A 9,295-nucleotide genomic window follows, 5' to 3' on the forward strand; every position below is an offset into this window, starting at 1 on the left:
TAAACCCTAGAAGCCTAGCCTGTATGACTATGGTAATGAATGTGTCCTTTCCGGACTATCCCCTACGGTTCATATAGACACCGAGGGGATCTAGGGTTTACATAGAGTCGGTTACATAAGAAGGAATCTTCATAGTCGGCCGCCAAGCTTGCCTTCCACGCCAAGGAGAGTCCAATCCGGACTCAGGTATAGTCTTCGGCCTTCATGTCTTCACAGCCCATCAGTCCGGCCCATGGATTACAGGTCGAACGCGTGAGGACCCCTTAGTCCAAGACTCCCTTAGGGGGAGAGAGGGGGAAGGAAAGGGTGGCCGGCTGTCGGTGTCAAAATCGGCGGATCTCGGGTAGGGGGTCCCAAACTGTGCATCTAAGGTCGATGGTAACATGAGACAAGGGACATTATGTTTACCCAGGTTTGGGCCCTGTCTATGGAGGTAATACCCTACGTCCTGCTTGATTGATATTGATGAATATGAGTATTACAAGAGTTGATCTACCTCGAGATCGTAATGGCTAAACCCTAGAGGTCTAGCTTGTATGGCTATGATGATGAATCTCCCTATCCGGACTAAGTCCTCCGGTTTATATAGACACCAGGAGGATCTAGGGTTGCATAAGGTCGGTTACAAAGAAAGGAATCTACATATTCGATGCCAAGCTTACCTTCCACACCAAGGAGAGTCCCATCCGGACACGGGTGCAGTCTTCGGTCTTCGTATCTTCACAGCCTATCAGTCCGACCCATGGCTAATAGGCCGGACGCCCGAGGACCCCTTAGTCCAGGACTCCCTTAGTAGCCCCCGAACCAGGCTTCGATGACGAGGTGTTCGGTGCGCAGACTGTCTTCGGCATTGCAAGGCGGGTTCCTCCTCCGACATCTTCCAAGTAATGTGTTCGGCTTTCAATTCAATGCCGCACCCCTCGGCTTCTGTGCATTTATGACTTCATCCTCCACGTGTCGGGTGAATGTGGACGGTCAGGGTATTTTTTGCAAATAACACCCTAGCCCTGCAAGAAAGAGTGTCTATTTAAAGAGATTGGATCTCAGATCCTTTCGGCATCACGCGGATAAAATCCTCAGATACTGCCAGGCAAAAACCATTCCAACATGGCCAACATTCCCAGCTCCTCTTCCCGTTCCAACCTAGAGAGAGGCGAGTGGGATAGGTGCTCCGTGTCCCACAACTAATTGGTGAAGCTGCAAACATAGGGATTTCTCCCTCCTACAGATTTCGTCCCTGTTCGAGCAAGATTGGCCTCCTTCAACGGCAAAACCCATGCGGAGGATTTCCTCAATCCGTCTGCGGGAGAACGAGTGTGCTTCGTCCCCTATCTGCTGAGGGGCATGGGATTTCCAATTCACCCATTCCTTCGAGGGCTTCTGGAGTACTATGCCCTTCAGGTGCATAATTTTACCCCGGCCTCCGTCCTGCACATTGCGGGTTATGTCGCTTTATGCGAACTATTCCTGGGTTGCGAGGCCCATTTCGATTTGTGGAGAAGACTGTTCTGCCTCGTCCCTCGCAATCAAGGTGGGTCAATTTTTGAAGTCGGAGGAGCCGAAGTGTGGCGCATCGCCGGGACCGGATACCTGTCCGGCACGCCGAAGAAAGCTCCCGAAGAGTGGCCTTCCGAATGGTTCTACATTGACGACGTCGCTCTACCCGACCCCGTCCGCATGGGCCTCCCCAAGTTTTCAAATGCTCCGCTGAAGAAATGCCATAGCTGGCGTAATCGGAGCCTCGAGGAAGAGGATAGTGCGGAGGTCAGCCTGCTGCTGGGCAAGATTAAGGCGCTTGCCCAGTCCGGATTGTCAATAACCGAGGTAATGGCGATCTCTATAACACGGGGGGGGTCCAGCCACTCCAATATAGAGGGCTGCCCATGTGGCATTACAACGGGGAAGATGACGCTTCATGCTATGGTCGGAAGGGCCCGAAGACCCCCGCCGCCCTGGCCAAAATACTGGCCGAGCTGTATAAAGGGGAGAAGGAGGAGTTCACCCGTCTCCAATATCGAGACGGATTTTCCATGTACTATCCTCCCAGCTGGGTAAGGTTCAGCTCCACTATTTTACTCTTGTCCCTGAATCATTCTTGACAGGCAGCATCTTATCTGCTCATAACAGGAATGGCGAAAGGCTGTCGAGGGGATCCATGACCCTGCCCCTCAGCCGTAGAATCACAACCGGGATCTTGACCCCGGATATGAGGAAGATCTGGACATATTTGTGGAGCTCGTGGATGGAATATTCTATCAGATGAGCTACGATGGTACATATGTACACATTATGCCGATTACCCCGGCCTCCTTCCTGCTTCACGTGTAAGTAATCCGAAGACACCTTATCCAAAAGAGTTTTCTCATTCCTCCTTACCCACCGCACTATCCTGTGCTTAGAAGGGAAAGCGTTCGGCGCGCCATGCTGCCCTGGGAGCATCTCCGAAGAGAGCACCCCCCATACCAGGCAAGCCTTCTAAGAGGAAGGCAAATGAAGATACGGTCGGGCCTTCATCAAAGAGGCATGAATTTGCAAGTATGCACCTTGGCAGTCACATCCAACTGCAACTGGAGAAATCCAAGAAGGCATCCCCCGGTAATGTTTCCCTCCATCGAGAAATCACAATTGTACACTAATAATGCTAATCTGGTTGCTTATGTTTGTATTGGATCGTTAGACCAACTGCGAGAGCAGCTGGACGCCGCTCGAAGCGAAGAACACGGAGCCAAAAAACTGCTAGCAGTGGGCGAGCGTGTGTTAACAAAAGTCGTTCAGGAGAAAAAGAAGCTCCAGGATTCAAACACCAAATTGGGCAAAGAACTGAAAGACGTGCAAGCTCAGCTAGCTGACCCCGTGAAGGAGAACAAAAAACTGCTAGGCGGCATATTCAGTATGTGGCCGCATTTATCTTATAACAGTTTGAAAGTAACAGTAGCTGATATAGCTGTGATTGCAGGTGTATTGACAGGCCGCCTCGAAGAGGAGGTGTCTGGATCATCAAGTTATCTTCTGCAAGAGCTTTCGCAGTTGCACGAGCAAGCTCGGCAGGCAATGCGGAGTGTAGCCAAGGCCTTATGGCCATCCGACTCCCCTCCAGGGAGTATGGAGAAGCTTGTAGAGTTGTTCAAGGGAGCGCGGCGGCGTATCCGACTGTGGAAGATATCGGCCTATCGGGAGGGTGCGCGAGAAGCATGGGCCATGGTAAAAACGCGATATACCAAGCTGGATCCGAATCACATGGCCCGGGTCGGACCGCTAGGGTCAATGGGGAAGAAATTCCCGTTAGTTTAGTATATGGCCAAGTAGAGGTGGCTGCTAAATACTCACAACAGGATTGTAAGTTAGACCGCTTGTTGGACGGTATAGAGGAGGAAGTTTTTGAGTCCTAAGTGACTATGTATTTTCCTTCTAGCTGGATAATAAAAACAATTGTCATGGCCGACCTTTTCGCTTTGACCTCTGGACCCAAAGGTGCGGAGTGTTTCTGAATACCCGAACAGTAGAATATACTGGGGCATGCATGGGAACCAGGCGTAGGGGTCATAGTTGCTTGAACAGACAATGTGTATCCGGCTAGTTATGTTATATTACATTATGTAAGAAACATCTTCCAGAGAGAATAGTTCCATTAAGGGTTCCTTTCCCGGGGTGTGCGTGCGTTTACTGTGCATGTCCGAACTATGATTGAAAAAAATCACAGAGTAAGTAACTTCTGGGGTTTCATAATGGAGTGAATGTGGGAACATCTTTAATTAGCCGACCAAATATTCCCTTAAGAATGCTAGCTTTCGGCTTCCCCAGTCTGAGGTACACATCCGGATGACCCGGCAGTAACAATCGTAGAGGTGCTCCCTTTATGCCCTAGCCAAACTAACGGGAACGTAGGGCATAAGCACAGGAGCCAGGCAACCCAGCTTGGCCAAAACTTAAGTCATATCGATGCATATAATGGCGAAGGAAAGGTACATATGGAAAAACGCATATGTGGTGAGCTTGATGCTCAAAGGATAATAGCAAGCTTCTGTACGAGAAGCCCCCAGGTATAATGAACATACATATGTAGATATGTACGCATCACGTAAGGACGGTCTAGCCGTACTAAAACCGTAAGGCTAAAGAGCAAAATGAAAAAAAAGAGAAAAAACAAAAAGAGAAAAAAAATAACGTTAATAACAGGAGGGAGGAGACGAACACAGAGTTCGGCGCTAGGCATAAAATCTTCGTACTCTGGCCGCATTCCAGGGGTTCGGCTCCAGGTGATTGTCTGACGCATCACGCAGGCGGTACGCTCCTCCAGTGAGAACTTCGTCAATGATGAATGGACCCTCCCACTTAGGCTTGAGTTTGTCCTTTTTCTTCTCCGGCAGGCGTAGAACAAGTTCACCAACGTTATAAGTCTTGGCCCGCACTTCTCTGCTTCGATAACTGCGAGCCTACTGTTGTTAAAATGCAGAACGGGCTTTTGCGACGTTGTGCTCCTCCTCCAAGGCATCGAGGATGTTCTGCCGATCAAGCTCGGCTTCTGTCCCTTCGTACATGCGCACTCGAGGTGAGTCATGAATAATATCACAGGGTAACACTGCTTCTGCACCGTACACCATGAAGAAAGGTGTATATCCAGTAGTGCGGTTGGGCGTGGTCCGCAGCCCCCAGAGTACGGAGTCAAGTTCCTCCACCCAGGCTTGTATGATTCTTTCAAAGACCGCACTAGTCTAGGTTTGATGCCGCTCATAATAAGACCAGTAGCCCGTTTGACTTGACCGTTTGTCTGCAGGTGATAGACCGAGGCGTAATAGAGCTTAATGCCTAGATTAGCACACCAGGTTTACACTTCATGGGCTGTGAAATTAGAGCCATTATCGGTTATTATGCTGTGTGGGACACCCTAACGGTGTACCACACTGGATATGAAATCTATTACCGGCCCCACTTCGGCCGTTTTGACTGGTTTGGCCTCTATCCACTTAGTGAATTTATCCACCATGACTAGCAGATACTTTCTCTTATGGCTTCCTCCTTTAAGGGGTCCGACCATATCGAGTCTCCAGACCGCAAAGGGCCAAGTGATGGGGATTGTTTGTAAGGCAGTGGGGGGCATATGGCTTTGGTTGGCGAAGAGTTAGCATCCGACGCAACGTTGGACAAGGTCCTGTGCATATGCTTGGGCCATCGGCCAATAAAACCCTGTATGGAAGGCCTTGCTAGCAAGGGCCCAAGCTGCAGCGCGGTGACCGCCGAGTCTGGCGTGAATCTTGGCCAAGAGCTGCCGCCCCTCTTCCTCGGAGAAACATCTTTGAAGAACTCCGGTAGCGCTTTCTTATAGAGCTCTCCGTCATGAAACTTGTAGACCTTCGAACGCCGGACAATGCAGCGGGCCCCATTCTGGTCCTCAGGAAGCTCCTTCCTGTTAAGGTATGCCAGGAAGGATTCGGTCCATGGGGCAATGACTGCCATGATGAGATGCGCTAACGGTGTTATTTCGGTGGCTGAGCCTCCGATGATGTCGGTGTTTTCGGAATCTGGGGTTATGTTCGGATCCGGACTAGTGTTGCCGTTTTCCCCTGCCACACCACGGATGGCTTAAAAAGCCTTTCCAGGAAGATATTAGGTGGAACGGGGTCGCGCTTAGCACCGATGCGAGCAAGAACGTCCGCCACCTGATTACTTTCTCGAGCCACATGGTGGAACTCGAGCCCATCGAACCAGGCCGACATTTTTATGACGGCATTACGGTAAGCTGCCATCTTTGGATCTTTGCCGTTGAAGTCCTCATTTATTTGAGATATTGCAAGGTTTGAGTCTCCGCACACTTCTAGGCGTTGTATTCCCATGGAGACGGCCATCCGGAGACCATGCAATAAGGCCTCGTATTCTGCTGCATTGTTGGAGTCTGTGTATATTTGGAGTACGTACCGAACGACGTCTCCAGTTGGTGACGTGTGACGTTAACGACGCCCCCCTAGCCCTGCCAGCATTTTGGAGCCATCGAAATACATAACCCAATTGGAATATGTGTCGTACTCTTTAGGGAGTTCGGCCTCTGTCCATTCGGCGACGAAGTCAGCCAGTACTTGGGATTTAATAGCTCGACGTGGTTTGTATGTAATATCAAATGGAAGGAGCTCAATGGCCCATTTGGCAATCCGGCCGTGGCATCGCGGTTGTTTATAATGTCATTGAGTGGTACTTCGGAAGCCACCGTGATCGAACACTCCTGGAAGTAGTGACGGAGCTTTCGGGATGCCATGAAGACCACGTATGCTATCTTTTGATAATGGGGGTACCGGGATTTGCATGGTGTAAGGACAGTGGATACGTAGTATACTGGCTTCTGAAGCGGGAATTTGTGTCCGTCCTGTTCTCGTTCGACGACGAGCACGACGCTCACCACCTGATGTGTTGCCGATATGTATAACAACATCGGTTCAGCCGACATTTCGCGCCAGGATTGGGTTGCTCGCAAGAAGGGTTTTTATTTCCTCCAGTCTGGCTGTTGCTGTTGCCGCGTCCGTCCACTCGAAGTGATCGGTTTGCCGTAGAAGGCGATAGAGTGGAAGTTCCTTTTCTCCCAATCTGGAGATAAAGCAGCTTAGAGCTGCCACGCAACCCGCGAGCTTTTGGACTTGTTTGAGGTCTGTTGGCGTAACCAATTGTGACAGAGCTCGGATTTTGGCTAGATTTGCTTCAATTCCTCTGTTGGAAACGATGAAGCCTAGCAGTTTTCCGACGGGGACGCCGAAAACGCACTTTTCAGGATTGAGCTTAATGTCATACGCGTGGAGGTTATCGAATGTGAGACGTAAATCGTCTATTAATGTTTTGATGCACCTGGTTTTGATGACGATGTCGTCCACGTAAGCTTCAACTGTCTTGCCGATTTGTTTCTCCAGGCATGTTTGAATCATGCGTTGGTATGTGGCGTCGGCGTTCTTGAGCCCGAAGGGCATGGTGTTGAAGCAGAATGGCCCATATGGGGTAATGAATGCTGTTGCAGCTTGATCAGACTCCTTCATTTTGATTTGATGGTATCCGGAATATGCATCCAGGAAACACAGTGAGTCGTGTCCTGCGGTAGCATCAATGATTTGATCAATGTGGGGGAGGGGGAAGGGATCCTTAGGGCAAGCCTTATTGAGGTCTTTAAAATCGATGCACAACCGCCAGGATTTGTCCTTCTTTGGTACCATCACCAGGTTTGCCAGCCAGTCCGAATGTTTTATTTCTCTGATGAATCCGGCCTCAATTAACTTGGCTAGCTCCTCCCCCATAGCTTGACGTTTGGGTTTGGAAAAGCGCCGCAACTTTTGCTTGACCGGTTTATATCCCTTTAATATATTGAGTCTATGTTCAGCCAACTCGCGTGGGATTCCTGGCATATCAGAAGGGTGCCAGACGAATATATCCCAATTCTCACGCAGGAACTCTCATAGCGCAGCGTCAACCGTTGGGTCTAATTGTGCTCTGATGGATGCTGTCTTCTTGGGGTCCATTGGATGGACTTGGAATTTGACTATTTCTTCTACTGGTTTGAAGGGGGTGGATTTGGGTCGTTTGTCTAGGACCACATCATCCCTGTCCACCGTAGAGTGCAACACGGCTAATTCTTCGGCCGCGAGGGCTTCAGATAATGCCTCGAGGGCCAAGGATGCGGTTTTATTCTCGGCGCAGAGTGCTATGTCCGGATCACTAGCTAGAGTGATTATACCATTGGGCCCAGGCATCTTAAGCTTCATGTATCCGTAATGGGGTATCGCTTGGAAGTGCGTAAATGCATCTCGCCCTAAGAGGGCGTGATACCCGCTGTTGAAGGGGGCCACTTGGAAGGTTATTTCTTCGAATCGATAATTCTCCGGCGTGCCGAATACCACGTCGAGTGTTATTTTTCCCGCACACCGCGCCTCCCGACTGGGGATAATTCCTCGGAAGGTCGTGCTGCTTTGCTCAATGCGGCTCATGTCTATTTCCATTTTGTGGAGTGTATCTTCGTAGATGAGGTTTAGTCCGCTGCCGCTGTCCATGAGGACCTTGGTAAGCCGAAAGCCGTCCACAATTGGACTGTGCACCAAGGCGGCTGGTGCTCGGGCTGTCCTGTATTTTGGTTCGTCGCCGGCATTAAAAGTTATAGCCGTGTCGTTCCAAGGTTTTATTGCTGCTATTTGACAGACTTCGGCGAGTCCGCGTAGTGCTCTCTTGCGCCTATTGTTTGAAGCTAATGTCTCGAAGACCGTCAATACTTTGGGGTCGTTGTCCTCTAGGGGTGTTGTTCTAGGTTATTCTTGGTGAGGATATCCTCGCCGCTCTTGGCCACTTGCCGGAGTATCCAACATGCTCTAAGGCTATGTGTTGGTATGTTATCTGGTGCTGCATGTATTTTGCATGGCCCATCGAGCCATCCTTCCGGAACGGTTCCACGACCCATACTGGACTTGTATTTCTTTACTATTGAGCCGGGCGTGTTGCAAGGGTGCGCCCTTTTCGCCTGAATGAGGGGTTGAGTGGGGACCGATGATTCCCAACAAGCTGCTTGAGTTTTCCAGGCGCTTTCCATTGCACTGTACTTCTGTACGATAGTTGCCAAGTCAGCGAAGTGTAGGATGCGACGACGGTTGATGGCGTTGAGGATTCCTTCCTCCGTACAATTTTTGTGGAACACTAAGATCGCTTCCTCGTCGCGGTAATCTTTAATCTTGTTTTTGACAAGAAGGAATCTGGCCCAGAAGTGGTGGACCGTTTCCTAAGACTGTTATTTTATGCTCCTGAGAGCGCTTGTATTCGGGTGGGTGGGTGGATTTAAATCTGAACCCTGCCCCAGTTTTGGATCCGGAGTCTGAAGGTCTTCCGAACATAGCAGATCGGGCTTCGGCATGTCCACTAATTTCTTAGGCCCGTCGTCCGATTCTATGTTCGGAGGGAAGGATGCTTCACCTCGCGGGTAGGTGTCCGGCTCTTCGAGACCGTAGATCCGGACATAGTTCGTCCTTAATATGGAGGAAGAGTTATCGAATTGCTCCTCGACTACCGCTATCTGGTGGGTGATCGGCGGATATTTGATTTCTCTCTGATCGGGTTTAAGCCCAATCCTATCGTAGTCTGTAGCGACCCCAGGGCGGCGATGCGATCTAGGAGCTCGTTTAAATATGAAAGCTCCGCTGGATCCATCTTCTTGGAGTGTTCGAAGTTGATACGAAGGGGGTTTTCGACGACCCGAGAGGTCATTGTCGGGTTAATGACCGAACGGGCGGTCATGGTAAAGCTGCCCAGCCGAAGGGTTTGGCCTGGAGCCAGTGTTCCTCCG

The sequence above is a fragment of the Triticum urartu genome, chromosome 3 (assembly GCF_003073215.2).
Source record: "Triticum urartu cultivar G1812 chromosome 3, Tu2.1, whole genome shotgun sequence".
Classification (NCBI taxonomy): domain Eukaryota; kingdom Viridiplantae; phylum Streptophyta; class Magnoliopsida; order Poales; family Poaceae; genus Triticum; species Triticum urartu.